Genomic DNA, 17,222 nt, shown 5'->3' with positions numbered 1-17,222 from the left:
TATATCCTTTCTTAGGTAAGGAGACCAGAATTGTACACAATACTCCAGGTGCGGTCTCACCAACGCCCTATATAATTGCAGTAAGACATCTTTACTCCTGTACTCAAATCCTCTTAAGGCTAACATACCATTTGCCTCCTAATTGCTTGCTGCACCTGCATGTTAGCTTTCAGTGACATTTTTTAAAATTCGTTCATGGGATGTGGGCGTCGCAGGCAAGGCCAGCATTTATTGCCCATCCCTAATTGCCCTGGAGAAGGTGGTGGTGAGTCGCCTTCTTGAACCGCTGCAGTCCGTGTGGTGAAGGTTCTCCCACTGTGCTGTTAGGTAGGGAGGTCCAGGATTTTGAACCAGCGACGATATATTTCCAAGTCAAGTCGGGATGGCATGTGACTTGGAGGGGAACGTGCAGGTGGCATTGTTCCCATCTGCCTACTGTCCTTGTCCTTGTCCTTCTAGGTGGTAGAGGTTGCAGGTTTGGGAGGTGCTGTCGAAGAAGCCTTGGGGAGTTGCTGCAGTGCATCTTGTAAATTGTACACACTGCAGCCACGATGCGCCGGTGGTGGATGGGGTGCCAATCAAGCGGGCTGCTTTGTCCTGGATGGTGTCGAGCTTCGAGTGTTGTTGGAGCTGCACTCATCCAGGCAAGTGGAAAGTATTGCATCACACTCTTGACTTGTGCCTTGTAGATGGTGGGAAAGCTTTGGGGAGTCAGGAAGTGAGTCACTTGCTACAGAATACCCAGCCTCTGACCTGCTCTTGTAGCCACAGTATTTATGTGGCTGGTCCAGTTAAGTTTCTGGTCAATGGTGACCCCCAGGATGTTGATGGTGGGGGATTCAGCAATGGTAATGCCATTGAATGTCAAGGGGAGGTGGTTAGATTCTCTCTTGTTGGAGGGGGTCATTGCCTGGCGCGAATGTTACTTGCCACTTATCAGCCCAAGCCTGGATGTTTGTCTAAGTTTTGCTGCATGCAGGCTCGGACTGCTTCATTATTTGAGGGGTTGCGAATGGAACTGAACACTGTGCAATCATCAATGAACATCCCCACTTCTGACCTTATGATGGAGGGAAAGTCATTGATGAAGCAGTTGAAGATGGTTGGGCCAAGGACACTGCCCTGAGGAACTCCTGCAGCAATGTCCTGGGGGCAGAGATGATTGGTCTCCAACAAGCACTACCATTTTCCTTTGTGCTAGATATGACTCCAGCCACTGGAGAGTCTTCCCCCTGATTCCCATTGACTTCAATTTTACTAGAGCGCCTTGGTGCCACACTCGGTCAAATGCTGCCTTGATGTCAAGGGCAGTCGCTCTCACCTCACCTCTGGAATTCAGCTTTTTTGTCCATGTTTGGACCAAGGCTGTAATGTGGTCTGGAGCTGAGTGGTCCTGGCGGAACCCAAACTGAGCATCGGTGAGCAGGTTATTGGCAAGTAAGTGCAGCTTGATAGCACTGTCGACGACACCTTCCATCACTTTGCTGATAATTGAGAGTAGACTGATTGGGTGGTAATTGGCTGGATTGGATTTGTCCTGCATTTTGTGGACAGGACATACCTGGGCAATTTTCCACATTGTCGGGTAGATGCCAGTGTTGTAGCTGTACTGGAACAGCTTGGCTAGACGCGCGGTTAGTTCTGGAGCACAAGTCTTCAGTACTACAGCCGGGATGTTTTCGGGGCCCATAGCCTTTGCTGTATCCAATACTCATTTACAAGGACACCCGGGTCCCTTTGAACATCAACTGCAGTTCTACAGGGCCTTGGTGAGCCCACACCTGGAGTATTGTGTGCAGTTTTGGTCTCCTTACCTAAGAAAGGATATACTTGCCATAGAGGGAGTGCCTACTCCTGCTCCTATTTTCTATGTTTCTATGTAACATTTCCCAATCTCTCACCATTTAAAAAATACTCTGCATTTCTGTTTTTCCTACCAAAATGGATAACTTCACATTTTTCCACATTGTATTCCATCTGCCATGTTCTTGCCCACTCACTTAGCCTGTCTATATTCCCTTGAAGTCTCTCTGCATCCTCCTCACAACTCACATTCCCACCTAGTTTTGTGTCATCAGCAAACTTGGAAATATTACATTTGATCCCCTCATCCAAATCATTGACATAGATTGTGAATAGATGGGGCCCAAGCACTGATCCCTACAAGTAACCCACTAGTCACAGTCTGCCAACCTGAAAAAAACCTGTTTATTCCTACTCTCTGTTTTCTGTCTGTTAACCAATTCTCAATCCATCCCAGTATATTACCCCAATTCCATGTGCTCTAACTTTGTTCACCAACCCCCTGTGTGGGACCTTATCGAAAGCCTTCTGAAAATCCAAATATACCACATCCACTGGTTCTCTCTTATCTATTCTACTAGTTACATCCTCAAAGAACTCCAATAGGTTTGTCAAACATGATTTCCCTTTCATAAATCTACGTTGAATCTGCCAAATCCTATTATTATTTTCTAAGTGTCCTGATCTAAGTCATTGATATATATATTGTAATCAATTGAGGCCCAAGCACTGATCCTTGCGGCACCCCACTAGTTACAACCTGCCAACCTGAAAATGACCCGTTTATTCCTACTCTCTGTCTTCAAACAGAAAATACAGGTGGCTGGAAAGTGAACAGGTCTACTTCTAGACATCCCAAATCCTGAGCATTCCCTGAAACACCTCCGCATGCAACTTCCATTCTTGATTTGTGACCTATAGTGTGTTCAACTGAATGCATTACTTTGCGATTAGTAACCAGCAGGCCAGTTAGATGCAATCATGGATCATGAAGGAGTGCCTCCTTGTTTGTTGATATAGTGGAGTACTGAATTCTTATCCACCCTACCAATCTGGAAATGTTCCATTACCACCCTTAATTCCAAGTGGACTGTTCTGCCCCGAGGCCCCTAGAGGTGAGGACCCCATCCTAATAGGGACACATCTGTTACCACTGTCAACTGTCATAATGCAGTCTACTGCAGGACATTGTTCTCGTGACTACCTACAGATGGCAAGTTTCCTTCCCTAAAGGCCATTAGTGAATCAGACAGCTTCACGGTCACTTTTACTAATACCAGCTTTTCAAATTCTCAAACCGCTATGGTGGAATATGAACTCACGTTCTCTAGGTTACTAGTTCAGTAACGTAACCACTACACGACTGTAATGCATGGTAACAGAGACATTTTGGAATGAACTATAAAGTCAAGGATCACTTGAATAGTTTTTCTATTGCCATTTTAAAAGCCCCAGTTTTCTCTTGTGTTTTCCAGGTCTATTTCTAGCTTCAAAAACCAGGGAGAAAAAAGTGGATCACAAAAACCCCAGGTTAATTGAAGAAAATCAGTTTTTATTTGGAGCATTGCTAAAACTCAAGAAAATCAGCATGGGACTGAAAAAGGGCACAGTTATGCCAAATGACAACCCATAATTATTAACAGTTCACAGACACTGCTTTTATAGGGATCAATGGCACTTCTAAAAGTTCTGGCAGTGTATTCTCACAGTAAGACCTAAAGACAAAGGTTACATGGGAAGCATCACATTAAATTTCATATTTCAAAGTATGGGTAGCAGAAACCATGAATCTTAAACATGTGGTTTATTTTATACAAGGATAAAGTATGCCTGATATTCAAAGTCAATCTAAAGTGGGAAAATCCATGGTGAACGCTATGATTTGTGTGTCTGGTCACCATAATGATAGCGACTATAAGGAGAGTAGAAAACACGTGGGCATTTGAGACCATCAGTCACAGACTGAATGGATCCTCTTATAAGCTTACCAGCTCTTTTCTCATGTCGGTTACACCCGCACCCTGTATTCTGAATGTAAAATTTAATTCAAAATATCTGGGTGCCTTCAAAAAATACTAAATGTAAAGTCTTAGTTTCTTTGGTGCAGAGATACAAACGCATCATATTGGGAATGTCAGCATTACACGTACAGCAACCAACGTGCGTGCTGATGTCATGGATGCAATGTGCACACAATGTTGGACCCAATTATAAGTAGGAAAACAGACATTTTCTGGGAGGGGATGTTCGGCAAATATGGGTGGAAATCAATTTTCACTTATCCAACACCTGAACAAACACAAGAATTTATGATGGAACAAAAAAAAATCAGTAAAAAAGGATTTTTACTGCTTTTTACACGGCCATGGCAACAGAATCAACATAGACCTCCAACTAGCCAGATAAACAGGAAAATGCTGCAAATTGATAGTGATGTGACCATTGACAGGCACTTTGCAAAACCCTGGGTATCAAGGAAAGGCCAAAATACTGATAACCTTGAACCGGATAACCTTTCCTGTACAGCAAATGGAAGTAGGTATCTTTTAGGTCTATAACTGCTAGCCACTCCCCTGGACATATCACCTGAATAATCTGAGGCAGTGTGAACATCTTGAACTTTTCTCATTTGAGGAACTGGTCCAGTGCTGGTGGACATCCCCTATCTGTTTTGGGAACTACTAAATATCTGTAGCTGTCTGTAGAATAGTCTGTTCACTCCTGCTCAGGATAAACCTTACAATTTAAAAAAGAAAGGGATAGACCAGGTAATTACAGGCCTGTCTGTCTAACCTCGGTGGTGGGCAAATTACTGGAAACAATTCTGAGGGACAGTATTAATCGTCACTTAGAAAGGCACAGATTAATCAAGGACAGTCAGCATGGATTTGTTACGGGAAGGTCGTGTCTGACTAACTTGATTGAATTTTTTGAGGAAGTAACAAGGAGGGTCAATGAGGGTAGCTCGTTTGATTCGGTCCACATGGATTTTAGCAAGGCTTTTGACAAAGTCCCACATGGCAGGCTGGTCAGAAAAGTAAAAGCCCATGGGATCCAAGGGAAAGTGGCAAGTTGGATCCAAAATTGGTTCAGTGGCAGGAAGCAAAGGGTAATGGTCGGCGGGCGTTTTTGTGACTGGAAGGCTGTTTCCAGTGGGGTTCCGCAGGGCTCAGTACTAGGTCCCTTGCTTTTTGTGGTATGTATCAATGATTTAGACTTAAATGTAGGGGGCATGATTAAGAAGTTTGCAAATGATACAAAAGTCGGCCGTGTCGTTGATAGTGAGGAGGAAAGCTGTAGACTGCAGGAAGATATCAATGGACTGGTCAGGTGGACAGAAAAGTGGCAAATGGAATCCAATTCAGAGAAGTGTAATGCATTTGGGGAGGGCAAACAAGGCAAGCGACTACACAATAAATGGGAGGATACTGAGAGATGTAGAGGAACAGAGGGACCTTGGAGAGCATGTCCACAGATCCCTGAAGATAGCAGGACTGGTAGATAAGGTGGTTCAGAAGGCATACGGGATACTTTTCTTTATTAGCCGAGGCACAGAACATAAGAGCAGGGAGGTTATACTAGAACTGTATAAAACGCTAGTTAGGCCACAGCTAGAGTACCGCATACAGTTATGGTCACCACATTACAGGAAAGATGTGACTGCACTAGGGAGGGTACAGAGGAGATATTCGAGGATGTTGCCAGGACTGGAGAGTTTTAGCTATGAGGAAAGATTAGATAGGCTGGGGTTATTTTCATTGGAACAGAGGAGGCTGAGGGGAGATTTAATTGAGGTGTATAAAATTATGAGGGGCCTAGATAGAGTGGATAGGGAGGACCTATTGCCCTTAGCAGAGAGGTCAATAACCAGGGGGGGCGCGGGGGCATAGATTTAAAGTAATTGGTAGAAGGATTAGAGGGGAGCTGAGGAGAATATTTTTCACCCAGAGTGTGGTGGGGGTCTGGAACTTACTGTCTGAAAGGGTGGTAGAGGCTGAAACCCTCATCGCATTCAAAAAGTGCTTGGATGTGCACTTGAAGTACCGTGACCTACAAGGCTACGGACCAAGAGCTAGAAATTGGGATCGGCCGGCATAGACACGATGGGTCAAATGGCCTCCTTCTGTGCCTTAAATTTCTATGATTTTATGACACCCTTTTGCTTACATCCAGTTTGTCAACTTCAGTAGACAGTGCTGCCAATCAGATTACCACGCTAAACCTCAGGAGCGTGCTTATGAAACGATGAATGTAGTTCCTACACAACAGTTTCTATGACCCGTCTATCTGCACAAACTTTTCCTCATTTCATTGTGAACTTCTGCAGACAGCTCATAAGGAACCCCAATGGGGGAGAAATTCAGCAAATCATTGCCAAGATGCCTGCGAAACCTGAAGACATGGAACCTGCCCTGTAGCAGTGGACTATTTTAGGGGAACAGGTCTCAGAAATCAACAGGTGCCACAAAAGGACTCTTGTTGTACTAGGCTCTGTTGTGGCCTTATGGCTGAGCAAGGAGCATTCTTGAAGAGGTCCTGCTTTTCAGAGCCATTCCTGAAATTGTCTCCACCTTCTACCGTGCACCATAAAAGCTTGCAGCAACCACTCACCTATCCACCAAAAACACACCAACCATCGAAGGATAGTTGCAAAGCAAAATGCCAAAAGCCGTGGATCTTGTTTGATGATATACACCCAACTCCCCCTTGAGTCCAAGATATGACCTACTGCCTGCATTTGGTCTTTGATGAGGGGCAATGATAGACTGTGAAAGGGATTGTGGACTGCTTTAGCAGCTGCCTGCCCAGTGGGCTTGTTGCCACACCATCTGGACTCAATCAGACCCTTCCTGGATAAATTACCAGCCAGTTTGGCACACCCATCCATTGCAACGCAGTCCGGCCTCTACCCATCGTTTTCAACTGATGCATATTTCACAGAAGTTCCATCCTGCCTCTAAGTATTACACCTTTTATTCAAATTCTCATAACATTTACTCAAGGCAACATTTATTTTTCTAAGTATCTGGCTCACTGCTCTACCCCATAAATATGACTGCAAGGAAAATGCGACAGATGCAGGCTCAGTCCTGCATCGTAATATATTTGGGCACTGTATCATTTCCTATGTACTTTTCGTTAGACAAATGTATTTTAGATGCAACTCCTTGATCTGCACTCTGAAATGATCCCCTTTGTATTGGTACCTGTATGTAAGCAATACACACATGCTGTCTGAAGTTGTTTATGATATTCAAAGGAGGACAATCTGCCCTTTAAAATCATCGCCAGTAAACAAATCCTCATCAGATCCAAACTGTTTGGCCAAATGCCTCAGACTCATGAATTTACAATACATGCAAGTTTGCCTTTTAGAGGCGACAGAGTCACGATCTATAATGGCTGGCCCGTCAGGCATATCTAGATAAGAAAGTAGCTGATCTCTCAGGATTAACACCTGTGACCCAACAAGACCGATTTAATTGGGGGGGGAGGGGGGGGGGAAAAGAGTCCTTCACAGAAGCTGGCCTCTATTGGTAGTGAGGGCTATATAGGCTGTTCAGTTTGCTCAGCTTAACTGTATTTTCCACATCATGGCAGTGAGAGAACACTCTATGGAGGCAAACGTGCTCTGTATAATACCATCAGAAGACACAGTTAAAGAATGCCTGAACTATATGGTCTGACAGTGTAGTGTTTTTCCGCTTATTGCAAAGATTAGCGCATATGGTGGGCAGCCCTATGACTTCTGGTACAAAATCCAACAGTACAAGGATAATTATTAGTCCTGGGGCACACTACTTCTGTTCACTGCACACTTTAAGTGGTAAGCTTTGGCTCAGGGGGATTGCGGCTTTGCCTCTGTAACCTACAATTTGCCGTGAACATGAAGAGAGAGAGTTGGGAAAAGGCCCAAATTGTACCAGATGGTCAAGGAAGCCATTATGCACACTGGAAGCAAATTAGACACCCTGCTGACTGAACAAAGACTGATCCAATTCACCACTGCTCGGTACAATGAGCATGGTTTTAGTGGGCAGGTTATTGGCATGATTTGTGCTGTTTGATCATGTTCCAACAACCCTTGTTTGCTTATTTCTGGTCTTACTGAGATGATGAATTATTGGCATATCTTTCTTCTCAGAGATCAAATTTCCTCGCTCATATCCACTGAACATTTCTTAAAAACTAGTTACTTCCGCGGCATATTCCCAATTTTATTCTGGGAAACACCAAATCGTGGAGATGTATCTGATGATGTCATCTCCAGGAAGTTCTGGCATCCCAGAAATATTTGAAAGACCTCATGGCTAATCTAGAGGCAATTCGTAAGATTCATAAGGTACCATAGGTCAGTGAAGATCTTGTGCAGACTAGGGTGTCTAATTTGACTCTACTGACTGAACAGGCTGCATACCTTATCTAATTTACCAAAGTTTGGTACTGTAAACAAGGTCATAAATTAGACAAGTTATTCGCAGATGCTTTGGAACTATTCTGATGGTGCATCATCTGGATGGCTCATTTGTTAAGAAGGCTGTAGAAGTCAATGATACCTTTAAACAGTTTTATTCTGCTCTCTACAAGTCAGAGTCAGTTGTTTCTATGAACTTTATTCATAGTTACCTGGACTCATTGCCCTGCGAATACTGAAGGGTAAGAATAGATCTTGGTTAGGTTCCCCAATTTCAGCACAGACAATATATCAGAGTATCAATTCCTTACAGGCCCATAAACCTGACGGTTTTCCCAACAACTTGTATAAGAACTGCCCGCCGAATTGGCACGGTTCTTCCAAATGGAATTTGTAGTATAACAGACATGGCATCCAACCCCGACACACAACATGAGCCAGCCTTGTTCATAAAAGGGACAAAGACTACATTCAGCATGCCTCTTATGAACCAACTTCTCTTGAATTGTGACTCTAAAACTATGACCAAGGTCTTGGGAATTTGTTTGTACAAATCGTCACTGAATTAGTTAACCTTGATCAAACTGGTTATATCTGTGGAAGGCACTCACTCAGTGTTTGCCATTTATATGGTATACAAGTAATTTGAGACATGACATATGCTAAGTGTAGCATGCTTGGGAGGAACAGGTGACTTTGGACCTATGGCTCTCAAAATGTTTCTACCACTGGGGGCGGGGTGGGGGGGGTTCCTCACCTCATGTCTAGGTCTGTTGTAGACTAATTATAAAGATTGATTGCCGTGATTAGTCAAGAACGCCATTATGCGATCACCAGGATGGTAGAAGGCGAACTACACAAATCTTGGTCTTTCTTCATCTCACAATACCTATGTTCCTATTTGTTAATGCTTCCCCTTGATACAGAAAGGGATTTGACACCTTGAAGTGGGAATTCCTTCAGGGAGTGTCAGAAGCAAATGAACTTTGGCAATGTATTCACTCCGCTAGCAGGATCACAACGCAAAATCTTTCCCAATACAGATAACAGGTCACTCTACATTTCCAATCCTGGTTTGTAGTGGAAAATATCATCCATCTAGGTACGAGATTGTATGGATCACAAGGGGCTTTACATTTTTTTTGGAAATAAAACATATGCAAAAGCCAAGGACCATAGCGCAGGGCACCAAGTTTGAAAAAAGTAGGAACGAAGACAAGGTAAATCAGGAAATAATGAATGAGTGATACAAAGCCTGGAGTTTAAAAGCATATAGATTGCAGGTGGGATGGAAGACTGAAAGCAGTAACTTGGAAGTACAAGTGATATATAAAGCAGTCCTTGTATGCAGCCAACTCCCCCCTCCCAAAGTTTTGGTTCAATAAAGAGCGCTGAGGTTAAGGAAGTTCTTGTGCAGCCTAGAGTCAAATTTAGACAGCCTGCTGACTGAACAGACTGAATCCCTAATTCAATTCACTGATTTTTGGTTCTGTGAACTTGTTATACCTGTTCCAAATGTTGCCAGTTCATACTGAATTAGTTGGATTGACAGTTTTCCCATGTTTTTGAGAAAGGCTCAAGTGCCTCCAACTAGCCTGTTATGGTATCTGGTGGTAGGTCAATGAAATGCCAAGCTGCTTATTTTAGTAAAATAAGTACTTTTTCACTCAGATACACTTGAAAGGATGGTTAGGTCCTGGGCCACCAGTGAGTGATGCTGGAGCAGGAGTGCTGCAACCATCTGCCAGTATCACACTTCTTTCTATGTAATCCAGTACACCTTGCCCACTTTGATCTCATTTGTTAGTTTGAGCTACATTCTAGGCCTGGCAAGGTGAGTCACCTTTACCACATCCAATGTCTGCAGTGACTATTGGGGGAGGGAGAACTCTGGGCTTCAATGATTCTGGAGACCACCATTCAATGGCCAAAATATCCTGTACTATGGTTTGGAATAAAATGCAACTTGTGCTGATCATTCTATTTACAAGAGGATTTGAGTACAGGAGTAAAGATGTCTTACTGCAATTATATAGGGCCTTGGTGAGACCACACCTGGAGTAGTGTGTACAATTTTGGTCTCCTTACCTAAGAAACGATATACTTGCCATGGAGGGAGTGCAACGAAGGTTCACCAGACTGATTCCTGGGATGGCGGGATTGTTGTATGAGGAGAGATTGAGTAGACTAGGCCTGTATTCTCTAGAGTTTAGAAGAATGAGAGGTGATCTCATTGAAACATACAAAATTCTTATAGGGCTCGACAGGGTTAGATGCAAGGCAGGATGTTTCCCCTGGCTGGGGAGTCTGGACCCAAGGGTCACAGTCTCAGGATAAGTGGTAGGCTATTCAGGACTGAAATGAGGAGAAATTTCTTCACTCAGAGGGTGGTGAATCTTTGGAATTCTCTACCCGAGAGGGCTGTGGAGGCTCAGTCATTGAGTACATTCAAAACAGAGATCGATAGACTTCTAGATATCAAAGGCATCAAGGGATATGGGGATGGTGCAGGAAAATGGCACTGAGGTAGAAGATCAGCCATGATCATATTGAATGGCGGAGCAGGCTCGAGGGGCCGGATGGCCGACTCCTGCTCCTATTTCTTACGTTCTTATATTCACAGCTCAGTGAAGGCAGTAGATATACTTTGATACAGCCCAGCCTACTTGGATACTTTCTTAATCTGCTCTTGGTACAGAGGGAATCTATGAATACTGGGTATTTTGTGATCACAGGTGTCCATTTGGGAATTGTTGCTAGCACACAATGTTTTTCCTTTATTGTTGTGGACTGCATGGTCAAATCTTTCAAAACTCTATTTTTACTGTTATGAATTAACAACAACTTGCATTGATATAGCACCTTTAACATAGTAAAATATTCCAAAGGGCTTCACAAGAGCATTATCAGAAAAAGTTTGAAACCGAGCCAAAAAAGGAGATATTAGGACAGGTGACCAAAAGCTTGGTTTTAATGAGTCTTAAAGGAGGAGAGTGAGGTAGAGAGGCGGAGAGGTTTAGGGAGGGAATTCCAGAGCTTAGGGCCTAGACAGCTGAAGGCATTACCACCAATGGAGGGGCGAAGGAAATCGGGGATGCACGAGGCCAGAATTGAAGGAACGCGGAGATCTCGGAGGATTGTAGGGCTGGAGAAGGTTACAGGGATAGGGAGGGGCGAGGCCATGGAGGGATGTGAAAACATTGATGAGAATTTTAAAATCAAGGCATTGCTGGACCGGAAACCAATTATAGAGTTGGTGGGTGAATGGGACTTGGTGCAAGTCAGGGTACGGGCAGCAGAGTTTTGGATGAGCTCAAGTTTACAGAGGGTGGGAGAAGTGAGGCCGGCCAGGAGAGCATTGGAATAGTCGAGTCTGGAGATAACAAAAGCATGGATGAGGGTTTCGGCAGCAGATAGACTGAGGCAGGGGCGGGGACGGGCGATATTATGGAGATGGAAGTAGGTGGAATTAAGCCACTGCTTCCCACGTTTACAGCGTTCCCAATTATATTTCAGGGGTGGTGTTGCCACTTTAATAGCTATAACAGAATGCGGAATACTCGCCCTGAGCAATTTTTATTTTAACTTGAGGTTTACTGTAATTCAGTCACGACTTGTTGAAGTGTGAGTTTTCCAGTCAACCTCACCCATGGAAATAAAATTCCTATTTCACGGTGATGGATTCAACAACTACTGTTACGGCCAATGTTAAATATTTAAAGACAATCCAGAACATAGCACAGGCCATTAAGTGATAAAAGCTGGTAACTGGATAGTCATTTGTGTAACTGGATTGGCATCAATCTTGATTCTGATTTAGGAATTTGGAACATCTACGATTCTACATGCACCTTGACACAGTACAAGAACCAAGTCAAAAAACTCAGCTGACACCAACAAAAATATCTACCAACCATTTCTGTGAAATGGTAAGATTCTATCATAGCTCCTTTTCTCATTACAGTAACTGATCCCTTTCTACATCTTTTGGGGGGGAAATTATGATATCCCTTGTAATCAAAGCAGAAAGAATCTCCCATTTTTCAACCATTTAAGAACTTTGTAATAGGTTGGATAGCAAGGCCAATAGATACCACCGTCCTGCCAGAACTGGGATCAATCCCAGTTTATCTTCCAAAAAGCATAGTATTTTTCATGGAATTCATTGTAGTGATAACAATCTCAACTAAACGTAATAAGGACAGACACCTGACAGCGATCACACGACTGTAACCTGAGGGTTTCAAGTAACGTCAAACCACAGTATATCATTTACTGGACAACGTTCCGTGCCCTTTTGCTGAAGATGATTTTCTTTAATGCAGGATTTGAAATGAGCACTTCTTTATCATTAGCAGAACAAATCACTAATGAAGTCCATCCTCTGTAGTTACCTCAGCTTTTCCTCCCAGGCTCAAAAAAAAGGCAGGGGCCATCTGCTTTGATAGACTTCTCATCTAGGATTCAAACTTGGGAGCCAAGACTCAGTCGAAGTACTGTCCCATCCCCATGCAGCCAGGCCTGATGCCAAAAACGCTAAGGTCAGCATCACCACCAATTTGATACAGCAATGGCGGTGTTTTTTTTAAATACATTTTGTAGAAACACTGTGGCTCACAATACACCCAGGCTCCAGGACCATTCCACTCCCCTCCCGAGTACATATAGAAAGATTGTATGTCTATAAAATTTTGTGTTTTGATAATTTTTTGTGCTCAAATGAAGGGATTTCAGCAGTAGGAAATGAAACACTTTCTATTTTGCACAACCACTGTTACCATCAAACACGCCCAGAGTCAGATACAGAGTAAAGCTCCCTCTACACTGTCCCATCAAACACTTCCAGGGCAGGTACAGCACGGGTTAGATACAGAGTAAAGCTCTCTCTACGCTGCGGCATCAAACATTCCCAGGGCAGGTACAGCAGCACAGGTTAGATACAAAGCTTCCTCCACACTGTCACATCAAACACACTCAGGTTAGGTCTGGCATGAAGTAGGTACAGAGTAAAACTAACTCTACTTTGACCCTTTTTGCTTTAACCACAGCCTCAAAAGGGCACCCCTATTACAGCAAGGTGAATTTGCCATTTCCCACACTCGCCATCCTCGTAAGTTGAATAAAACTGCCAATTTCGTGCTGAATGATGGACAATGAAGTGCTGTAGGACTTGTGCCCACTGGGGAGTGGGTGGAAACAACCGAAATTCCTTTCACACAGGACCCTTACTGCTGCCTATTTGAACTTATATATGATTCACTCACCCACGTTGTGGAGAATTGCACAAGGTTTTGTATACTTCTAGAGGAAAATGAAGCTGTGATTTTGGATTGTGATTGTCATTTCGGAAACTGGTCAGACTAAACTGTATGGGTGTAAAATTAGTTAAAAAGTAACTTCATGGAACATAAAGTTGATAAGAAAAATCATCAAGTTCTGATGACCAGATCAAATGTATTCATTAACAAGGAACATGCTGGCAATGGACAGCCAGAATGGGAAAGAGAAATCTTTTACTTTCTGATTCTGACTGACCTGCTGTACATTTCCAATATTTTCTGTGTTTATTAATAGAAAGGTTTGTTTCCTTTCACTGGTGCTGAAGACTGCAAAACACACAAAAAATAGACCAGTAAAGACCAACTGGTCCATCAAACCTTTCCAACACTGGCACCGTCTAACTTTTGTACACCATCATCTCCATTCACATTACCCCCCACCCACACAACCTCTTCGGAGAGGAAAGAGAGAAAAAACTTGGGACCCATTTAGCAGGGAGAAAATTGGGAAATTCTTCTCCGACTCCTGAAGGTAATCAAACCCAAGCAACCACAGTAATCGCATGGCACATCCCCTAATGACCCACCTACCTTTGACATAGTTCTGTTGGCCACTTTCAGGAACTCATCTAGTTCCCTTATGAATGCCCGCCACAAATCTACACTCACTGCAGTTGCTGGCAGTGAGGCCTCCTAGATTTTTTTGGGTCAACCTGACATTGGAGACCCAACCAAACTACTGAGAAATGCATTCAAGTCATTTCTACATGCCAGATACAAAGAGCACACTCACCTCTCGTCTCACACCCCATTTACCCAAGCCCACAGAGCTTAGGTGCAGGTTGGCAGAGCAAAGGCTCAGGGATCCCAAAATATGCAGATGGATATGTCTGAATTTAACCAGCTAAAACCAGGCAGCTCACCAACACAGACCACTGGCAAGGTTCCCACTGTTTGCCCAGCTGGGACCACCATACCTATTTGGGTACTGAGCTACAGTGTTATCTGGGAAAATTCCAGCCACCAGTGACAAGTCTACCCATAAGGTCCCATCAGTAAGCCAGGCCTACCTCACGCAGGTACCCCAAAAAAAACAACAGTCACTAGTTTGTCATTAGGCAACAAGTGTTGGTGTAATACCTTGTGAGGCAGACAACGGGCACCAGGAATTCCTTCTGAGCAGCACAACTCACCAGAAAACATGAGGGCATTGCTACTATCACCACAAGGACGCAGCACATCAACCTTCTCAGCACAACTAGGGATAGGCAATAAATGCAGTCTTGCCAGTATCGGCCACATCCCGAGAACAAATTTTAAAAAAAGTTCCTGACCATAGCATGGGCGCACACCATATTCCATTGAACAGTGCTTCCACAAATTAGAGGTGCGAAGCTTCAGCAGCTACTACTTGCTCTGCAGACCAACTAAGAGAGGCTCCAAGCCCTGGAGATATGAGCACATTCAGACATAGAAGTACTGAGAGGTAGGCTCATTAGCTACTTGATGAACAACTGACTTGTGCATGGTGGAAGGACCTATGCAGACATGCCAGCCAACGTGATGTCCTAGACATCAAAGTCCAATGCTATGCATCAGGAACCTCGTCAGCAAATACTTAATCCAGGACTTTATGAAAGGGAATTTGGCAAAGATGCACGCCTGTTACGAGGCCTACTCCCCCTCCAAAATACTCAGTGTCAGGTCAGAGTTGGCCATAGCCCACCATCCCAACAACCAACTTTTTTGCACAAATCCACTGAACAGTTTGATCCTGGATCTTGTACATTAACTGAAGTCAGTCCTTTCGGAGCATACATAGCTCCAAACCATGAAGAACTGTTTATATGTTGTACACCTAATATGCCACAAGCTTGACCTGAATGGGTCATTTGCTGTTACTGAAGAAGGATGAGAAAGACCAAAACCTCCACTGCCCCTTCACAATATGGTCCTTAAGAACTGTGGAAAAGCTAAAGCTTTCATCTACTAAAACCTCAAGGGAATCAGTACCCTCGTGCGCTGCAAAGCCATATCGTAGTCAGAGGCATTCACATTTAGACAGCGATTGAGCACACTAAATCCCCACACGGGTCTACCAAAACACTATCAGCAAAAATGGGTGCCATCATTCTTTCAAGTGCCTGGAATGGACACTCCAAGATAATCCCTTATGATGCTATTCAACCAGTGTCCTAACCAACATCACTAAAACCGAGTAGCTGATCATTTACCTCATTGCTGTTTGTGGGACCTTGCTGTGTGCAAATTGCTGCGTTTCACATTACATCAATGGCTACACTTCAAAAATACTTCATTGACGGTAAACAGCTTCTGGATGTCCTGAGGATCTGAAAAGTGCTACATAAATGCAACCTTCTTCTTTCAATGAGCAGAGCCATGCCTCAAGCCCTGTTTGGGTCCACTGGCTCTTAGTAACCATGGAACCTTGGAGAACTATCACTGACCATTCCACGCATTTCTTGTAGGGCAAAGTCACACATACATTCATAGGAACTTGGAATTGCTAGACAAAAAAAAGACGCAGGTCCATCTAGTTCGCCTTCTACCATCCAGGTAGTCGCATGATACAACGATAATGGAGTAGTTGACTTACCAATCAATCTTAACATTCTTGGGAAAGAAAAAGCTTGATCGCAGGCTTCATACCACCCAAAGAATTGATATCCTCGGTGACAGAAGAAAGGCCAGGCTTTTGACAGGAATCCTTAATCTTCCATGACGGAGTGATCTGAGGTAGGTCCGGGATGTTGACCAGTATGTTACCCGGACAAGCACACATGCCACCTACGCTTGTGACTAACAAGCTTAACTACATCGAGCACATGAACGTCCACCCCCTCCCCAGCCAGATCTCAAGCCGAACCTTTTGAAGGTCCTATAGTGTGCGCAGACATCGCGAACGAAAGGTGGGGTTCACACCAAGGTCCTCGTTGGGGTGCCTCACAAGGACACTCTGATCATTCCTGTCTCTGGCATAAAACAACCATGTGAAACAATGCAAACCCCTCAAAATGTGGCCCCAAATCCAAAACATCATGGAAGTACATGGAGTCAAACTTCATTTGACTGGTTCATGAGGAACATGCCCCCTCCCCTCCACTATGATTTTGCCACCTTCCCCACTACCCCCCCCTTCACCACTCCCCACCACCCGCCCGTTGCACTGTCCCCGCCCCCTGCCCTGAAGGCCTCCCACACTGGGATCCCACTCACCGCCTCACACTCGGGTTCAGGCCGACGCCTCAGAAACTCCGCGCTCGGCGCTCGCACCACAAACCGTCCGTTGCCGACCAAAAAAACAAAACAAAGGCTCGCCTTTACGAGGAGTGGGGGAGAGGGGAGGGGGAAAGGGGGAGAAAACACAAACAAGGAAATGAGAAAGAAACCAAACTGCGGAGAAATAAAAAGAGAAAAGAAAGAAAATAATCTCGCCGGCTCCGGCGCCTGCGTGCTGCGTCACACCTTCCTGCCCACTCAGTGACGTCAACAGGTGCTCCGTGCTTGTGACGTCACTGGTTTGTGCGTACAGACTGTGAAGCCTGTAGCTGCTATCCATGATGCCCTCTACAGAAATATGTCACTGCATCCCACATTTCCATCACGCTTTCTACACACATAGAAGATACTTCAGGCCATGATTCCCCCGCCCCAATTTTCTTCCCTCTTCTCCTGAAGGCACTGACTCTTCATGGAGGCATTTC

The 17,222-nt window shown here is 44.2% G+C and overlaps 1 protein-coding gene across 8 annotated transcripts in view; it reads right to left on the bottom strand.

Annotated features, from left to right (window-relative positions):
* LOC137307292 (R3H domain-containing protein 2) overlaps window positions 1-16,985 on the bottom strand; it is a 172,806-nt gene extending 155,821 nt beyond the window's left edge. For all 8 annotated transcript variants that reach the window (XR_010959098.1, XM_067976746.1, XM_067976751.1 and 5 more), the window contains exon 1: window positions 16,735-16,985. The gene's annotated coding sequence lies outside the window, so the exon portion shown is untranslated. The remainder of the gene's footprint in view (window positions 1-16,734) is intronic.
* Window positions 16,986-17,222: the final 237 nt, after the last annotated feature.

Source organism: Heptranchias perlo, chromosome X (genome assembly GCF_035084215.1).
Source record: "Heptranchias perlo isolate sHepPer1 chromosome X, sHepPer1.hap1, whole genome shotgun sequence".
In the NCBI taxonomy this organism is placed as follows: domain Eukaryota; kingdom Metazoa; phylum Chordata; class Chondrichthyes; order Hexanchiformes; family Hexanchidae; genus Heptranchias; species Heptranchias perlo.
The sequence above is the reverse complement of the archived record's forward strand: the minus strand, read 5'-3'. Positions and strand labels throughout refer to the sequence as shown.